The sequence below is a fragment of the Triturus cristatus genome, chromosome 8, assembly GCF_964204655.1.
Source record: "Triturus cristatus chromosome 8, aTriCri1.1, whole genome shotgun sequence".
In the NCBI taxonomy this organism is placed as follows: domain Eukaryota; kingdom Metazoa; phylum Chordata; class Amphibia; order Caudata; family Salamandridae; genus Triturus; species Triturus cristatus.
Genome location: NC_140591.1, coordinates 1,551,879,244 through 1,551,896,355, shown reverse-complemented (window position 1 = coordinate 1,551,896,355; position 17,112 = coordinate 1,551,879,244). Strand labels below are relative to the sequence as shown.

The 17,112-nt window shown below is 52.0% G+C and overlaps 1 protein-coding gene across 7 annotated transcripts in view; it reads left to right on the top strand.

Moving 5' to 3' along the window:
- Positions 1 to 17,112, top strand: part of NUP98 (nucleoporin 98 and 96 precursor) — a 791,668-nt gene that overhangs the window by 603,314 nt on the left and 171,242 nt on the right. The window lies entirely within an intron of this gene.

Below are 17,112 nucleotides of genomic sequence, written 5' to 3'. Positions count from 1 at the left end.
TCTTACATGACGTCCCAATGTCAGAGATCTGCAAGGCTGCAACCTGGAAATCGGTTCATACCTCTACGAGGCACTACTGCCTAGAATCTGATTCCAGGGCTGATGCTCAAGTAGGCCAGGCCTCCTTGAGGAATCTATTTGGATAGACTAGTTTTGTCTAAGCATACTGATCACATTTCTGTGTTCTCCTTTGCCCGCAGGGAGATGAGGTGAGGCTCGCTATTCTATTCTAATGCTTATGACTATTGATGAGGATCCCCTGGAAGAGAAGGATTAGTTACCTGTAATCCTAGTTCTCTTCCAGGGGTATCCTCATCAAAGGATTGTTATAATTTGAAGATATTGTTAATTCTTTGTACCATGACTTTTTTCAGTCTCCGCAAAGAACTGACCTAACTGTCACCCCTGAGGCATGACGGGAAGCTGAGGGTCAGGTGTGCCTTAAAGGCACAGTGTCAGTTTATTGCTATGCAACTACAGGTTAGCTTTTCAGTCTTGTTAGACTGGGTATTTGCAATGCAGCCTGGGAGCTTCCTATGCTTTCAGTGTTTTATGAAGATTTCTACTGTTTGCTGAGCATTAAAACAGTTTCTAAACACATTTTGTTGTTGTTTATCCTGTTTCTAATGCATGTTTTTCATGTATAGTGGAAATTCCTTACAGCATGATTTAGCTCTGGTGTTTATTAGGCTGCATTTGTGTGTATATATATATATATATATGTGTGTGTGTGTGTGTGGGGCACATATAATATAGTGTTTCCGGGGTCCCGCGCATGGGCTGGATATTCTAATGCTTATGACTTTGATGAGGATACCCCTGAAAGAGAACTAGGATTACAGGTAAGTAACTAATCAGTCTCTGTAACCCTCTGGTGGATCGTTTTCATTGTGTTGTCTAAATTCTCATAAAAATAGTCTATTTTTAGAAATTGGTGTTGGATTTCATGAGTGTCGTGTTGATTTCTTCAATTGTTTTGGTGCTGTTAAAATGCCTTGCACGTGTTACTCTGTGTAAACCTTGGTGCTCCGTGCCACAGCTACCCAGGGTTTGAAAGATGAAAAGTCAGTCCTAAAGGGGTTGGTGAGTACATTACACAGTGAGGTTGCATAACCTCCTCGTATAATACACCCCATTTCCTCAGATATTCTCTATGGTAGAAAGTGCTAGTGCCGTCAGCTGTCCCACTCTTATTCATACGTGTTCCATCTGAGGAACTGGCCAGGCTTTATTTTCAAATTGCACTTTATAGTTACTTACTTATTAAAGATTACCAGGTTTCTCAGAACCTTTTGTGGGCCACCCCTAAACATATCCTCTGCTTAGTCTCCATACTGAACCGTCGCCATGGGGGTGTATCTACTGTTCAGGAAGGGGGTGGCGGGATGGAGGGAATTGTTTATCTGCTGTTTGGGTCACAAGCGCCAGGGAGAAGGGAAATCTACTGGAAAGGCCATGTTCCTTGTATCTTTGATTTCATCAACTTATCTTGTTTTTTGTAAGATTGAAATGAAAATATAAGCTCAGTTGGTCAGAGGTCAGTAATGCAGAGTTTTCATATCGGTAGCTTTACTTTTATTGTCACAGTACTTGTCAGTGTGGCGAGTTCCTCTCCCCAACATGCATCATGTGGCCATGATTAACACTAGAAAAACTCTCCCTCCTACCCTCTGAACACATTCTCAGACCTCTCCACTTGCAACAAGGACTGTAATGAGAGACAACCCTGCTCCGATCTGACTTCACCGAAAGCTTGGGGTAAATGCCCTAGAGCCACAGGAAGGAGGGTGCGGCCTAAGGGTCAGGAACCACAGGAAGGCAGGCAGGACCTAGAGGCACAGGAACCACAAAATTAAGGGCAGGCCTAAAGTATTGGGATAAGTAAGGATAATCCTAGTAATTTAGATTACTCGTAATTAATCGGTGTGTTGCTTCCTCAGTCTTTCCTTGTCCCAGTTTTGATATTAGTGAGGCTATACAAGAGCAGTGAATCCCCGGTCCTAATCCCCAATAACCACAGGAATCTTAAAGTAATGTCAGGTACCCTGGAAGAAAGAATATATCCTCACAGTTAGTAACACATTCAGAAAGGCCAGTCACAAACAAGCACACTAGCCCAAAAAGGCAAAGATCAACCTCACACTCGTAGCCAACACAGAATGGGAGTTAAGGAGGAGCAAGCCTAAAAAATAGAAAAATGTCAACCGGCCCACTGAACTGCCAAGCCTGCCCATGGCTAAAAGGAAACCTAAACATGAGCAGACTTCCTCTACAACAAAGCAGAAGGGGAGAGATCACGAATTGCAGGAATGGAGAACTGAACCTTAGCCCAGCAAAACAGAGCAGAACAGGAATCCAAAAAGCCCCACAGGAGGACTGCAAACACATATTCTGGGCAGAAGGCCTCCTACCAGGACCATCCAGAAATCGTATGCCAACTCCCCACTTCAAGTAACCCGGCATCTAGAAAAGAAATAGAGCTGAACCCCTACCAAGGGAAAAGACTCCACAGCAGGCCAAGTCCCATACACCAGAGGAGACATCTACCAAAGAGCCCGGGAACAACTCCTGCATGCCCAAGTATATATTGGCTGAAGAGAAGGCTAAAGGGACAACAAAACAAAAATGATCACCCAGGTGCCACCACAAAGTTGAAAAAACAGGTACTGAGAATAACAGAGTCAAAGTCAAGACCCCCAAGACTAGCTCAAGACCTGAGGGACGAGAACTCCCACCAGGGTGTGACCCTCAAGGCCCACCACAACATAGAAGACACCCATGATGCCCATTCAGCCAGACATAAGTCACCAATGCAGTACACTTGTGACACTAAGCCAGGACTATGGGGCACTTATGCCACAAGCCTCAATCCCAGTAGGGAGCTTGGGAGGTTTAGGGAAGGAGAGGGGAATAAGCCAGTGAAGAACTTAGCCCAAACTGTTGGCTGGGCACTGTGTTGACCAACTCAACAGATACCTAAAGGTAGCCTAGTAGATATACCTCACAGCAAGAGCAGGTCCGAATCCAGGTAAGGGAAGAATGAAAGGGCAAGACCAGATGTGGAGGCAAAGGAGAGGGCAAGACTGATAACCATACACCCCTTCCACAAGACCCGGCAGAGGCAGACCAGTTCCACCATTGTGGGTAAAGATAATCCCATGAGAGCCCCAAACCAGCTGCATAAGCTGCCAAAGGCAACATGCCACATGATGATCTATGATGAACAGACACCCGGGTGCAAATGCACAGGTCCAGACCACGACGCTGAAAGCTACCGTGCTCATCACACCTAGTGAGAAGCCAGAACATCTTTTACCATACAAATGGGCACAGGTGCAACTGTGAAAAGGGACACTTTGAGTACTAGCCAGTCAATCAGTCACTGAATTGTATTGTGCATTCCTTGAGTATAAGTGACAGATGGAAACTGAGGCAATTGGGACCCCACAATGGTATTAATCTCTGACAGTCAGCAAAAACTTAGGCCTTATTACAGTCATTCATTTTCAAAACCAAAGGGGATGATGGACGGAGTGTTGAACATTGCAAGCACTCACCCCCAGTCAACTGATCTGGGTTTAATCCATCATCATTCTTTAGCTCACTCCGCCACCCCAGTTCAGACAAGGCCATATGCAAATCAGTCTGACCCTGTGCCTCATGTGAACAGTCCAGCCTTAACTGCCAAGCCATGTCTTCCCTGGACCGGAAACAAGCATCCTGGGACCGGTTTCAGGCTAATCAGCCGTCATCAGCCAGGCTAGGTTGAATCCAGTGGCAAAGGGAGCAAGGGACCCACGTCTGGGCATACCCTGCCAATTTAGGTATGCCCAGACCGGTTCTAGGATGCTCGTTTCCAGTCCAGGGAGGACCTGGCTTGGCAGTTCGGGCTGGACTGTTCCCATGAGGCACAGGGTCAAGACTGATTTGCATATGGCTGGGTTCAAACTGGAACGGCATAGTGAGCAAAAAAAAGATGGAATTAGGCCCAGATCTCTGTACTGGGGTGAATGTATGACATTGTTCCGCGTTCTGTCCATCAACTGTTGTTTTTGCAGTCATTCATTTTTTACTATAACTCTAGAACTATGCTGGTTTAAGAAATTCTGATCTGAAAGAAACACGTAGTGATAGATTACTTACCTTAGAATATCCCCAGGCGTCAGACTGGATCCGGAAAGTTTTTTCGTCAGCTGTACCCCTGCGCGTCCGTAGGTGGGGTCATCCGCGTCCGTCGGCGTCGTGATCGCCGGGATGACGTTGCGGCCAGTACTTAAACGCCGCACACACGCGCTGACGTCAGTTCTTTCTTTTTCCGCACCAGCAAGCTTAGATCCGGGAAGATCTAGTACCCCCAGTAATTTTATGACTGAGTTTTTTTAGGCTTTTTGTCTCCTATTTTTCTTGAGTCGATCGACTCCTGGTGCTGTAGGGATGCCTGGGTTTAAGAACTGTGGAGACTGTCACCGCATGATGTCTGTGATGTACCCACACAGAGTATGTCTCTACTGCCTGGGGCCCGACCACGACTCCAAGTTGTGTCCCGACTGCCAGGCCATGGCACCGAAAACTTTGCGGGAGCGGTCCCGAAAGTTGCTGGAAGTACGCCAGTTAGCTCGGCGCCGTTCAAGGTCCCGGTCCCGTGGGAGGTCGAGGGACCGGTCGCGAAGTCGTCGTCATCATTCTTCTGGATCTAAGCTTCACACTCTGGGTCAGGAAAGTCGAAGCATTTGTAAGGAAGTGGGTTTCTGTTGCAGTAAAACCCCCACCACCCTCCCACCACCTTTTGCCTGATAACTGATGCACTTTTTCTTGTTGTGCCCTGGGCTTCTGCCAATCAGGTGCCCAGGGTCTGTGTTTCTTCCCTAAAAACTGCTTAACAGCCAAAACTCAATTGGCATCTCTGGTCACATGTCAGCCCCTGGTAAATGGTACCCTAGGTGCCCAGGGCCTTGTGACCAGAGAAGGCCCCTAAGGGCAGCAGCACTTATTGTGCCACCCTTAGAACACACACACACACACGCACACACACCCCTTTTTGCAGGCTGAGTGTCTGGGTGCAGAACAAAACAGTCGACATGGCACACATCCCTGTATGCCATGCCCACAACACACACTGCCCTGGCATACTTCAGTCACCCCTCTAGCTGGGTGCCCTATGCCAGTGGTGTGGGCACAGGTGCATGAGCCCTGTGCCCCTACAGTACCCAGGTCCATTCCTGGGCACCGTAAGTGCAGTGCTGCCATTTAAGAGTATATGGTGCTGGGAGGTCGTCAACACGAACTCCACAACACCATGATGGCTACACTGAAGACTGAGAAGTTTGGTATCAAACTTCTCAGCACAAAACCCACACTGATGCCAGTGTGGGATTTACTGTAAGATGCACGACAGAGGGCATCTTAAAGATGCCCCCTGAACCTAACCTACAATCCACGTCTTGTCTGGGAGGCTGCCTAGGCTGCCACACAGCAGACATGTTGCTGGATCCCTGAGTAGAGAGCCATCTCCTCTCCTGGGCCTGCAACAATGCACATCCTGGGTGAGGTGCTAGGTCTCCTCCCCCAGGATGGGCAGGGGATGCTTAAAAGACATTCTGCCTTTGTGAGCTTCTCCAGGCCTCTTGCTGTACCCAGCAACTGGCCCCTACCGGTTCTCAACCCCCTCTCTGGCGAGAAGATTGGCCGGAAACCCCAAGGAAGGACAGGCGGTGTGCCAGCCTCTGCCAACCCCACCCCTCACGTCCCCGGGCTCTCGCCATCTTGAAGATGGGGAGCCCTGCCCAATCAGGACTAAGCCACTGCCCTCCTCCCACAGGAGAGTGACAGGATAGGGGGTGTACCCACCCCAGGGCAGGGACCCAGTGGTCCCTGCCCTTTACCTACCTAAATTTAGTATTTAGGGGCACCCTGAACCTTCCTTCCTTAGATCCCGATTTGAAAACAAGCAAGAAGATCCAGAAACCAGAAGACCCGCCACACAGCTGCTAACAAGAGGACGACACCAACTGACTTGGCCCCAGCCCTACCGGCCTGTTGATCCTTGATCCTTGAACCTGCTCCTGTGGAACTCCGGCGCCTTCAGTGGTCAGCAACCTCAAAAACCCCGGAGGACCCGACCACCTTGAGACTCTACCAAGACTGGAACTCCCACGAGCAGTGGTTCTGCTCAAACAGCAATACCCCTGGTGCCAGCCAGGAACCGCGAATCCAGCACAGTCTGCACCCGCTGAGCCCGGCCTGTGCCCGAGTGGACAAAGACCCTGAGGACGTCCCCCTGGCGATTCTGACCTGGAATCCAGTGCCCAAGGACCCTCCTCGACGACCCAGACAACGCCTGCAGCCTCAGAACCAGGGACCCCTCCAACCGCGACCAGCAGGGGGTAAGATTTTCCGATGTCAAACGACACCCCTCCACCCGGCTCCCCAAGGCCCCCCTGTGCCCAACTCCTGGGTGCCTACCTATCCTCCAAGATCCCAACTTAACCCTCGAAGTGTTTGTTGCTCCTGAAGATCCTCCGTCCCCGAGCCTGCAACCTTAGTTCCCTTTCCAAGATCTCCATTGAATAACATTGAGCACCCGACGGCTCAAAAGCACCCTGCACCCAGTTGTCAGAGTGCCCCTGGCAGTGCAATCTGTCCTAATCTACTTCCCCCATTTGCCCTGAGTAAGTGACCAGGAGCCCAGCTCCCACAGCCGCGTGGCCTGCTCGCCAGCAGCCACCAACTGAAGGCCCCCTGCCCCTCATTGGATAACATTGGGCCCAACTACCTCTTCATTCGGCTGCCCCTGTGCTGCTGAGGGTGTACCAACTGTACCTACCTGACCCTGGGAGACCCCTGAGTCTATGCCCAGAACCTTAACTCTGCCAGTCGAGTACTTACCTAAAAGCCGATTACTCACTTTTCTTCCATAGGCTAACATTGACTGGTTTCACTTGGAAATTCTTCTAAGTATGGAGTTTTGGAACTTACAAATATTCCTCTAAAATCAGCTGAACTACGAATTCTGATTTACTCACCTGTTATCAGGAGAGACCTCAGTGCTGCATCTTTGTGCCCAGTACTGATCCTGAAAAGTAATTCCAACCGTACTTAACAGTAACTTGAGTTTTCTTCCATAGGATACCGCCTCCCACCCCTGTTCCTGTTTAATAGTTTAATAGTGCTCCCGTTAGTCATTGAGCTGGCGGATGAAGCACCCGCATGCCTATGAGAGGTACGTGACCTGAGAAAGATGTTTGCAACCTACTCACCAAACCCCACATTTCAAAGACTGTAATCTCTACTCATGACGGTTAAAGAACTAGAAACACGTGTCTAGAGATCAGCACTATCTGCGCCAACTGTGGCGAAACACTCGAACACTCTTGAAGCAAGCAAGTAACTGAAACGGCATTTACCACAATGCCAGGGGCGAAACTTGCTGGGAGGTGAAGCGGTGTGCTCCCACCCCTTTTCCTGTTTAATAGTACTCCCGTGAGTCATGGAGCTGACAAGCTCGTGGCTGAAGCACCCGCATGCCTGTGAGAGTGTTGAGTTTTGGAACTTTCAAATATTCATCTAAAATCAGCCGAACAACTAATTCCAATTTACTCACCTGTTATCAGGAGAGACCTCAGTGCTGCATCTTGTAGCTCAGTACTGACCCTGAAAAGCAATTTTAACCGTACTTACCAGTAACTTGAATTTCCTTCCATAGGATATCATTGCCTGCTTTTTGCTGAAAAAGTTTCCAAGTGTTGATTTTTGCAAACTACAAATATTCTTTAAAAATCGTACCAACTGTGAAAACGTAATTACTTACCTGTTTTAGATAGATGTCCCAGTACTGAGCCTAGGAGCCCAGCACTGGATTACCCGTAACTCGAATTTTCTTCCATAGGAAACCATTGACTGTTTTTCTGGGAAATTACTTCTGTGTCGATTTTGCAAACTTATAAATATTCCTTAAAAATTGCCTGTATAACTTAAACGCAGTTTCTCAACTGCTTACAGTTGGTACACTAGTGCTGGATTCAGGATCCAACACTGACCTAGAAAAAGTAACCATAACCCCACTTACCTGCCAAGTGAATTTGCTTCCATAGGATAACATTGATAATCAGAAAAAGTTTGTGTCCACTTCTAAAATTGCAAAATCTTGCTTAAAAATCACAACAGTAACTAAAACGTATTTACTCAATTGTTTACAAGAACTGTCCCAGGACTGAATCTAGAATCCAGTCCTGGAGTTAGAAAAGTAGTCCTGAAAGTAATCAACTGCATATAACTTAAAATTCCCATTGAGCTCAATGTATTATTGTTTGAAATTGTGTTGGCTATTGCAACAAACTGTAACTATTACATGCAAAAGTCAATTGCCTATTGCAAAGTATTTAACTAAAGCATCTCATTCTGAGAAAGTATATTTTGATGCCTATTGTTGGTTCTAAAATAAAACAACCATATATATTTATATATACAAACCATTGGCCTAGAGTTCAGTTATTGAGCGTGACACCATTTGCTGACTGAGTGTGTACAACAAATGCTTTACACTGTCCTCTGATACTACCTTACTGCTCGACCAACATACCACTTTAGAGAGTAAGGTTACATCTAACTTTAGCCTCTGCCAAACCTCTGTGGACTCTGTGCACACTGTACCTATTTGGGAACAGTATATACAGAGCCACTTTCTCACAGCATTCCAAGAACAAGTTGAAGAAGCGTAGTCGCTCTTCGACTTCCCCTCTCCCGTCGCGGCTGAGGGTGCGGGCGGTGCCACCTCCGCGGCTCCGGCGGAGCTTGTGACATCGCCGCCGGCCTACCTGCCCTTCCTGGGTCCAGCGGCAACGCCTGCCCAGGTGGATGAGTTTCTTGCTGCCATGGCCCGACTCTTTGGGCTGTCTGGCCCCGCGGGTCGCGCCTCTAGGCCCGACCGGGGGTCCTGTTGTTCCACCGACGCGGGTGCCGCATGCCCCAATGGGATCCGGGATCTGACCCCGGTCAACGCCGGTGGATCTTGTTATGCCTCCGACGTCGACCCCACCGGCACCGCTTCGGACGCCGCCCGCTCCTCAGGACGACGATGTCTCCGGTTTCAGCCCGCACACTGAGCCGGATCGGCGTCGATCGACACAGATTCCGGCACCGATGGGATTTATTCCCTATGTCCGTCCTCCGTATTTTCAGCCTGTTCCACAGACTTCGGAGGAAGGGGAGGACTGGAAGTGTTCTGAGGACCCTCCCGCACAGGACTGTGCTTATGATCAGGACTGGGCAGAGAATTTGGGGGAAGCCAGTGGTCTTGACACCTCGACGGACCCTGGCATGCTTTCTCCTCCTACAGTGGCTACGGAGGAGGGAGCAGGTTACGCAGTGGTGTTGCATAGGGCGGCCGAGGCCCTTCACCTCGAACTCGCTACAGTGACTGTCAGGACAAACATCCTGACAGGAGTGCTCCAACCGGCGGCAACCTCTTCGAAGCCCTTGCTGCACTTTAATGGCGCACTTTCTGACGTTCTTTTGGGCACCTGGTCCAGATCCAGCACGTGCTCCTGTGGACAGGAACGTGGCCTGACGCCATCGCCCGGCTCCGGGCGATCCCCTCTTCCTCTCTCAATTCTCTACTCCTGAGAGCTTGGTTGTCCAGGCCTCTGCGTCCCAAAGCGCGTTCTCTTCTGCACCTCCGGATAGGGCATCCAAGAAGCTGGAGGAGTTTGGCAAGAAACTGTTTTCATCTACCATCTTAGGGCTGCGGTCGGTGAACACCACGTGCCTCTTATTCCCACTCTGTGGGACACGGTTGCGCAAGTGCTGCCTAGCTGTTCGGAGGAGGTCCAGACAGTACTCACCCAAGCTGTTGCTGTTCCTGGAGAGACGCAGCTAAGTTCTCCATTCGTTGTGGGTTTGACACCGTCGACTCGCTGGGCAGGGCGATTTCCACGACGGTGGCGCTTAGGCGCCACGCCTGGCTGTGAACTGGCTTTTCTGGGGGATGTCCAGAATACCCTGATGGACATGCCCTTTGATGGCATTTGCCTTTTTGGCAATAAGGCAGAAAGTGCCCTGGAGCGCTTTAAGGACTCCCGGGCTACGGCCAAGTCTTTGCGCCTGTCGGCCACTCGGCCTCCTTCGCCTTCTGCCTTTCGCGCCTTTCGTGGAACTTCAGCGCGGCCACGGATGTGGGAATTGTCGAGGCAGTTCAGGGGGCCAGCGGGTGGGTCAGTCCACCTCCACCCCAGTGGCATCCACTGCTAAGCCTTCCTAGTCCGTCCTTTCAGGTCCATCAAACGCCAGTGGGCGGACGGATTTGCCATCTCCCCCACTGGCGCACCATCACATCGGACCAGTGGGTGCTGCAAATTGTCCGTAGGGGCTACTCCCTCCCCTTCGAGACTACCCCACCAGCCATGCCACCTCAGTACCACCGCATGTCAGGGGATCACTTGGCTCTTCTCCAGCAGGAAGTTGCAGCCCTCTTGGCCAAGGGGGCCATCGAGCGCGTTCTGACACCCGAAGTAGGTTGTGACTATTATTCCCACTACTTCGTGGTTCCAAAGGACAAGGGCCTGCGTCCTATCCTAGACCTTCGAACGTCAACGGCTTCCCCCGGAAGGAGAAGTTCAAGATGCTCACATTGGCTCCGGTCTTGTGTGCCCTAGACCCGCAAGACTGGATGGTAGCGTTGATCTTGCAGGACGCCTATTTTCATATTCCCGGCCCTCCGGCGTTACCTGCTGTTCACGTTTGGCCATGAGCGCTTTTAGTTCACCCTGCTCCCTTTTGGCCTTACCAACGCCCCTTGGGTGTTCACGAAAGTGATGGTGGGGTTGCAGCTCATCTGCGCAGATCAGGGGTTTGTCTTCCCTTATCTCGACGACTGGCTGTTGAAGGCGGGCTTGCCCCAGGCAGTCGTGTCCCACCTCCTGACTACGGCCGACCTCCTGCTTTTGCTGGGGTCCTCCCATCAACCTGCCGAAGACGCACCTGGTACCCTCTCAGAAGCTCCTTTTCATCTGAGCCGTTCTGGGCACGGCGCAGTTTTGAGTTTCTCCTCCCGAACAGCGAATCCGTGACATTCGGGCTACGATTCAGATCTTTTAGCTCTTGTCCTGGGTTTCGGTCCGGATGACCCTGAGGCTGTGTTGGGCCTCATGGCCTCCTGCATACTGCTGATCAACCATGCCAGATGGCATATGCGGGCTCTGCAGTGGGACCTGAAGTTCCAGTGGGCGCAGCATCAGGGGGATCTATCTGCACAGTAGTTGCAGTGGTGGCTCATAAACCATCATTGGGTCAGAGGCAGATCCCTCTCCCTTCCCCAACCAGAGCACGCGGTAGTGACGGATGCGTCCCTCCTATGATGGGGTGGCCACATGGGAGAGGCGGAGATGGAGGCCTCTGGTCTCCGGCGGATTCCAAGTCCCACATCAGCCTTCTGGAACTTACGGCGATCAGTCTTGCACTAAAGGCATTCCTTCCCTCTGTCAAGGGGAGAGTAGTGCAGGTGTTTACAGACAACACCACCAACATGTGGTATTGCAACAAGCAGGGCGGGGTGGGGTCGTGGACCCTATGTCAGGAAGCTCTGCGCCTCTGGACATGGCTGGAACATCAGGGCATTTCCCTGGTGGTTCAACACCGGGCAGGTTCATTGAACGCCAGGGCAGACGAGCTCAGCCGCAGGTGCATGATGGATCACGAATGGCGTCTATACTCGGAGCTGGCTCAAGGTCTCTTTCAACAGTGGGGAGAGCCTTGGTTAGATATATTCGCTACCGAAGAGAACGCACAACGTCCTCAGTTCTGCACATTGGAATTTCCAAGGCGGCACTCGCTCAGACGCTTTAAGTCGCGAGTGGAGTTGAGGTCTATTGTACGCCTTTCCCGCCTATACCACTTCTACCGAGGTTGCTGAAGATCAGGCACGACCGGGCCCAAGTTATTCTTGTGGTGCCGGACTGGGCTAGAAGAGTTTGCTATCCTGAGCTACTCAGCATGAGCGTGGATCCCCCAATTTGTCTGCCTCTTCGGGAGGATCCCCTGTCGCAGCAACAGGGGACGGTCCTGCACCTGAACCTGTCCAGTCTCCACCTCCTAGCGTGGAGATTGAGCGGCGACAATTGATTCCCTTTGACTTGCCTCCTGAAGTCTGTGATGTCATTCTGGCAGCCAAGTGTCCCTCCACGAAAGTGGTATACGCCTTCAGGTGGAACAAATTTGTGGCATGGTGTACAGCAAAGGCTGTGGATCCCCTTTTTGCCCCTCTTTCCGAGGTCCTTTTGTTCCTTCCTTCTTTGGCCCGGCAGGGCTCTGCTCTGGGCACTATCAAAAGCTATCTTTCTGCCATTTCGGCCTTTCTCAGGCTACGTGATCAGCGCTCTCTTTTCAAGTCCCCTGTTGTAAATAGATTTCTTAATGGCATTACACACCTTTTCCCTCCTATTCCTTTTGTGATGCCACAGTGGGACGTGAATCTGGTTTTGACCTATCTGATGTGCGCTCCCTTCGAGCCTCTTCACAACTGTTCTCTTAGTCTTTTGACTCTGAAGACTGCCTTCCTGGTTGCGATCACCTCCGCTAGGCGAGTGAGTGAGCACCAGGCTCTTTCTTCTAAACCTCCTTTCCATTCATCCAGACAAGGTTGTGCTCAGGCCCCGGCCTTCCTTTTTGCCAAAAGTTGTCACGGCCTTTCATATTGGGCAGACTGTTACCTTTCTCACTTTCTTCCCTCCTCCACATCCTTCCAGAGAGAAAGAAAGGCTCCACCGTCTGGACCCAAAACGTGCACTTGCATTTTACCTCCGCACAACAGTTCTGGGTGGATGACCAACTCTTTGTTGGCTACGTTTTCACCAAGAAAGGTCGGGCGGTGCACGAGGACTATCTCCCACTGGGTTGTCTTGTGCATCAAAGCCTGTTACTCTTTGGCTAAAAAGGCCTGCGGTGGGGCTGCCTGCTCATTCCACTCGAGCAACTGCAGCCACTACTGCATTGGGGCGCGGTGTTCCCCTGCAAGACATCTGTCAGGCAGCCATGTGGGCATCACTGCACACGTTTACGAAACATTATTGCCTGGACAGCCAAGTCCGGAGAGATGGCTTTTTTGGCCGTTCTGTTCTCCATGACTTCCTGGTGTGATCTTGGTTCGCAGACCCACCACCGGGTTGGTATTGCAGGGGTATCTATTCTAAGGTAAGGAATCTATCACTACGCGTTTCTTTCAGATGAACAATTTACTTACCTTCGGTAACGATGTATCTGTAAGAAATATTAGTAGTGATAGATTCCTTACTGCCCCACGCATCCTCCCCGTTCTGTGAACTGATTTCTAGGGTTAAGGTCATCCCTTTCAGGGCCCTAGTTTTAAGGCACCAGTGGTCAGTATCTTGCATGGCTCTGCGTTCCTGGCGCTTAAAGCCGTGTACAGAACTGACGTCAGCACGTGTGGGCGGCGTCTATGTACTGGCCGCGCCGTCATCCCGGTGTTCATGACGCCAACGACGGACGCGGAGCCGCACGACACCACCTACCCACGCGCAGGCATACTGCTGACGGAAAAACTTTCCAGATCCAGTCTGACGCCTGGGGATATTCTAAGGTAAGGAATCTATCTGAAAGAAACATGTTAGTTGGATTCCTCACTTTAGAATATCCCCAGGCGTCAGGCTGGATCCAGAAAGATTTTCGTCAGCAATACCCTTGCGCGTCGCTAGGCGTCATCTGCGGCTCCGCGTCCGTCGTCGGCGTCGTGCACCGGGATGACGTCGTCTGAGTACTTAGACGCCGCCCTCGCGCGCTGATGTCAGTTCTTCTTTTTTCAGCGCCAGACAGCGCCGGTCCAGGAAGAGCATACCATTTTAGTAATTTTTTGACAAAACTTTTTGACTCTTTTGTTCTCTTTTGTCGACTCTACTCTGGTGCCGGTAGGATGCCTGGTTTTAAACCCTGTTACTCCTGTCACCGACTCATGTCGGTTACGGACCACCATTGCCGGTGCCTTTACTGCCTGGGGACCAACCACGATTCCGAGTCGTGCCTCGACTGCCGGGCCCTGACTTCGAAAGCTAGGCGGGAGCGGTCCCGCAAGCTCCTGGAGTTCCGGCAGTCTGCTCCACGCCGTTCACGGTCACAGTCGAGGAGGAGGTCGAGGGACCGGTTGTGGAACCGCAGTCATCACCACGACTCGTCCGGTTCCAAGTATTCGGGTAAGTCGAAGCATAGTAAGAAGTCCAAGAGGTGACATCACTCTTCGGGCTCCCCTCTACGGTCGCGCGACTCGGTGGAGGGTTCGGGTGTTACCACCCACGCTGCTCCGTCGGAGCCGCAGGAGTCGCGTCCGTCCCCATACCCGCCGGTCCCTGGGACCGACGCGACTCCGGCGGAGATCAGTGCCTTCCTCTCAGCCATGAGAGGCCTGGCTCCGCCATCGACGCCTGCCTGCGCGCCTTCGGGCCCCGCGGGCTCTACTGGGAGGCCTAGGGAGCCAGCGGCTCCGGTCCCGGCGCCGTCGTCTACTCCAGTCCCGACGCTGCAGGTCCCCGTGGGATCCAAGCCTGGATCCCAGACGACGCCGGTTGACCTCACGACCCATTCGCCGGCGTCGCCTCCAGTACCACCTCTGGTGCCGCCTTCGGCCGCCGGTTCCAGTCCCGGTAACGGGCCCAGCGTCGGAGCGCCGCCGCCCGGCGCCGCATCCGATGCAGATGGGTGGCAATTTAATCTTTCGCCCGGCTCAGATCATTCCACCTGTCTACCAGGAATCGGATGACTGTGACGGCTGGGAGAGGTCTGAGGACCCTCTGGCCCGGCAGGGCCAGTTATCACAGGACTGGGCAGATGAGCTGGGAGACGCCAGTGGTCTTGACACCTCCCCTGACACTGGCTTCATCTCTCCTCCGACCGTGGCTTCGGAGGAAGGTGCTCAATTTTCTGTGGTGCGGGCTCTGCAGTGGAACCTGAAATTTCAGTGGGCCCAGCATCTGGGCAACCTGTCCGACCGTGTCTTGATCTCGGAGGGCACTGCACAACAATTGCAGTGGTGGCACACGAACCGCGATTGGGGTCAGTTTCAGATCCCTCTCCCTACCCCAACCTGAGCACGTAGTGGTGACGGATGCGTCCCTCCTGGGATGGGGGGGGCCACATGGGAGAGGCGGAGATCAGAGGACTCTGGTCTCCGGCGGAGTCTCAGCTCCATATCAACCTTTTGGAGCTGAGAGCGATCCGACTTGCACTGAAGGCATTCCTTCCCTCTGTTCGGAGAAGTGTAGTGCAGGTGTTCACGGACAACACCACCGCCATGTGGTATTGCAACAAACAGGGCGGGGTGGGGTCGTGGACCCTTTGTCAGGAGGCTCTGCGCCTCTGGACATGGCTGGAACATCAGGGCATCACCCTGGTGGTTCAACATCTGGCAGGCTCTCTGAACGTCCGAGCAGACAAACTCAGCTGCCGGTGCATGATGGATCACGATGGCGTCTAAACTAGGACGTGGCGCAAGGCCTCATTCGGCAGTGGGGAGAGCCTTGGTTAGATCTATTCGCCACCGAAGAGAACGCGCAATGTCCGCAGTTCTGCGCGTTGGAGTTTCCAAGGCGGCACTCGCTCGGGGACGCCTTTTGTCGCGAGTGGAGTTGCGGTCTGTTGTACGCCTTCCCACCTATACCACTTCTGCCCAGAGTGCTGAAGATCAGGCGCGACCGGGCCCAAGTCATCTTGGTGGCTCCGGATTGGGCAAGAAGGTACTGGTATCCCGAGCTACTCAGTCTGTCGATCGATCCCCCGATACGATTGCCTCTTCAGGAGGACCTTCTGTCGCAGCAGCAGGGGACGGTCCTCCACCCGTACCTGTCCAGTATCCACCTCCATGCGTGGAGATTGAGCAGCGACAGTTGATGCCATTTGACTTGCCTCCTGAAGTCTGTGATGTTGTTCTGGCAGCCAGGCGTCCCTCCACAAAATCTGTATACGCCTGCAGGTGGAACAAATTTGTGGCATGGTGCACAGCAAAGGCTGTGGATCCCCTTTCCGCTCCTCTTTCTGAGGTTCTCCTCTTCTTTCCATGGCCCAGCAGGGCTCTGCTCTGGGCACTCTAAAAGGTTATCTTTCAGCTATCTCTGCTTTCTTACGGCTTCCTGATCAGCCTTCTCTTTTCAAATCCCCTGTTGTTTCTCGCTTCTTCAAGGGCATTACTCCCATGTTTCCTCCTGTCCCTTTCGTAATGCCTCAGTGGGATTTGAATCTCGTATTGACGTTTCTGATGTGCGCTCCCTTTGAGCCACTTCATAATTGTCCTCTTCGTCTTTTGATGCTTAAGACCGCTTTCCTGGTGGCCATCACCTCTGCTAGAAGGGTGACTGAGCTCCAGGCTCTCGGTCTTCTAAGCCTCCTTTCCTTTCTGTCCATCCGGACAAAGTTGTTCTCAGGACTTGTCCTTCCTTCCTAAGGTGGTAACTGCCTTTCACATCGGGCCGTCTGTTACGTTGCCAACCTTCTTTCCGCCTCCGCATCCCTCGAAAGAGGAAGAGAGGCTCTACCGTCTGGACCCAAAACGGGCACTGTCCTTCTATTTGGATCGCACCAAGCAGTTCCGGGTGGACGACCAACTCTTTGTAGGTTACGTGGGCACTAAGAAGGGACGAGCGGTGCACAAACGAACCATCTCTCGGTGGGTCGTTTTGTGTATCAAGGCATGTTACTCCTTAGCTAAAAAGGAACCTCCTGTATTGCTGAGGCCCATTCTACTCGGGCCACAGCGGCTTCCACTGCACTGGGACGGGGAGTCCCCTTGCAGGACATCTGTCAGGCGGCAACGTGGGCCTCGCTGCACACGTTTGCGAAGCATTATTGCCTGGACAGCCAAGTCCGGAGAGACTGCTTCTTTGGCCGTTCTGTTCTCCAGGACTTTCTGGTGTGATCTTGGTTCGCAGACCCACCACCGGGGTTGGTATTGCTGGGGTATCTATTCTAAGGTGAGGAATCTAACTAACGTGTTTCTTTCAGATGAACAAGTTACTTACCTTCGGTAACAATGTATCTGTAAGAAACATTAGTTAGTTAGATTCCTCACCGACCCACCCATCCTCCCCGTTCTGCTAACCGATTTTCTAGGGTTGATGTTAT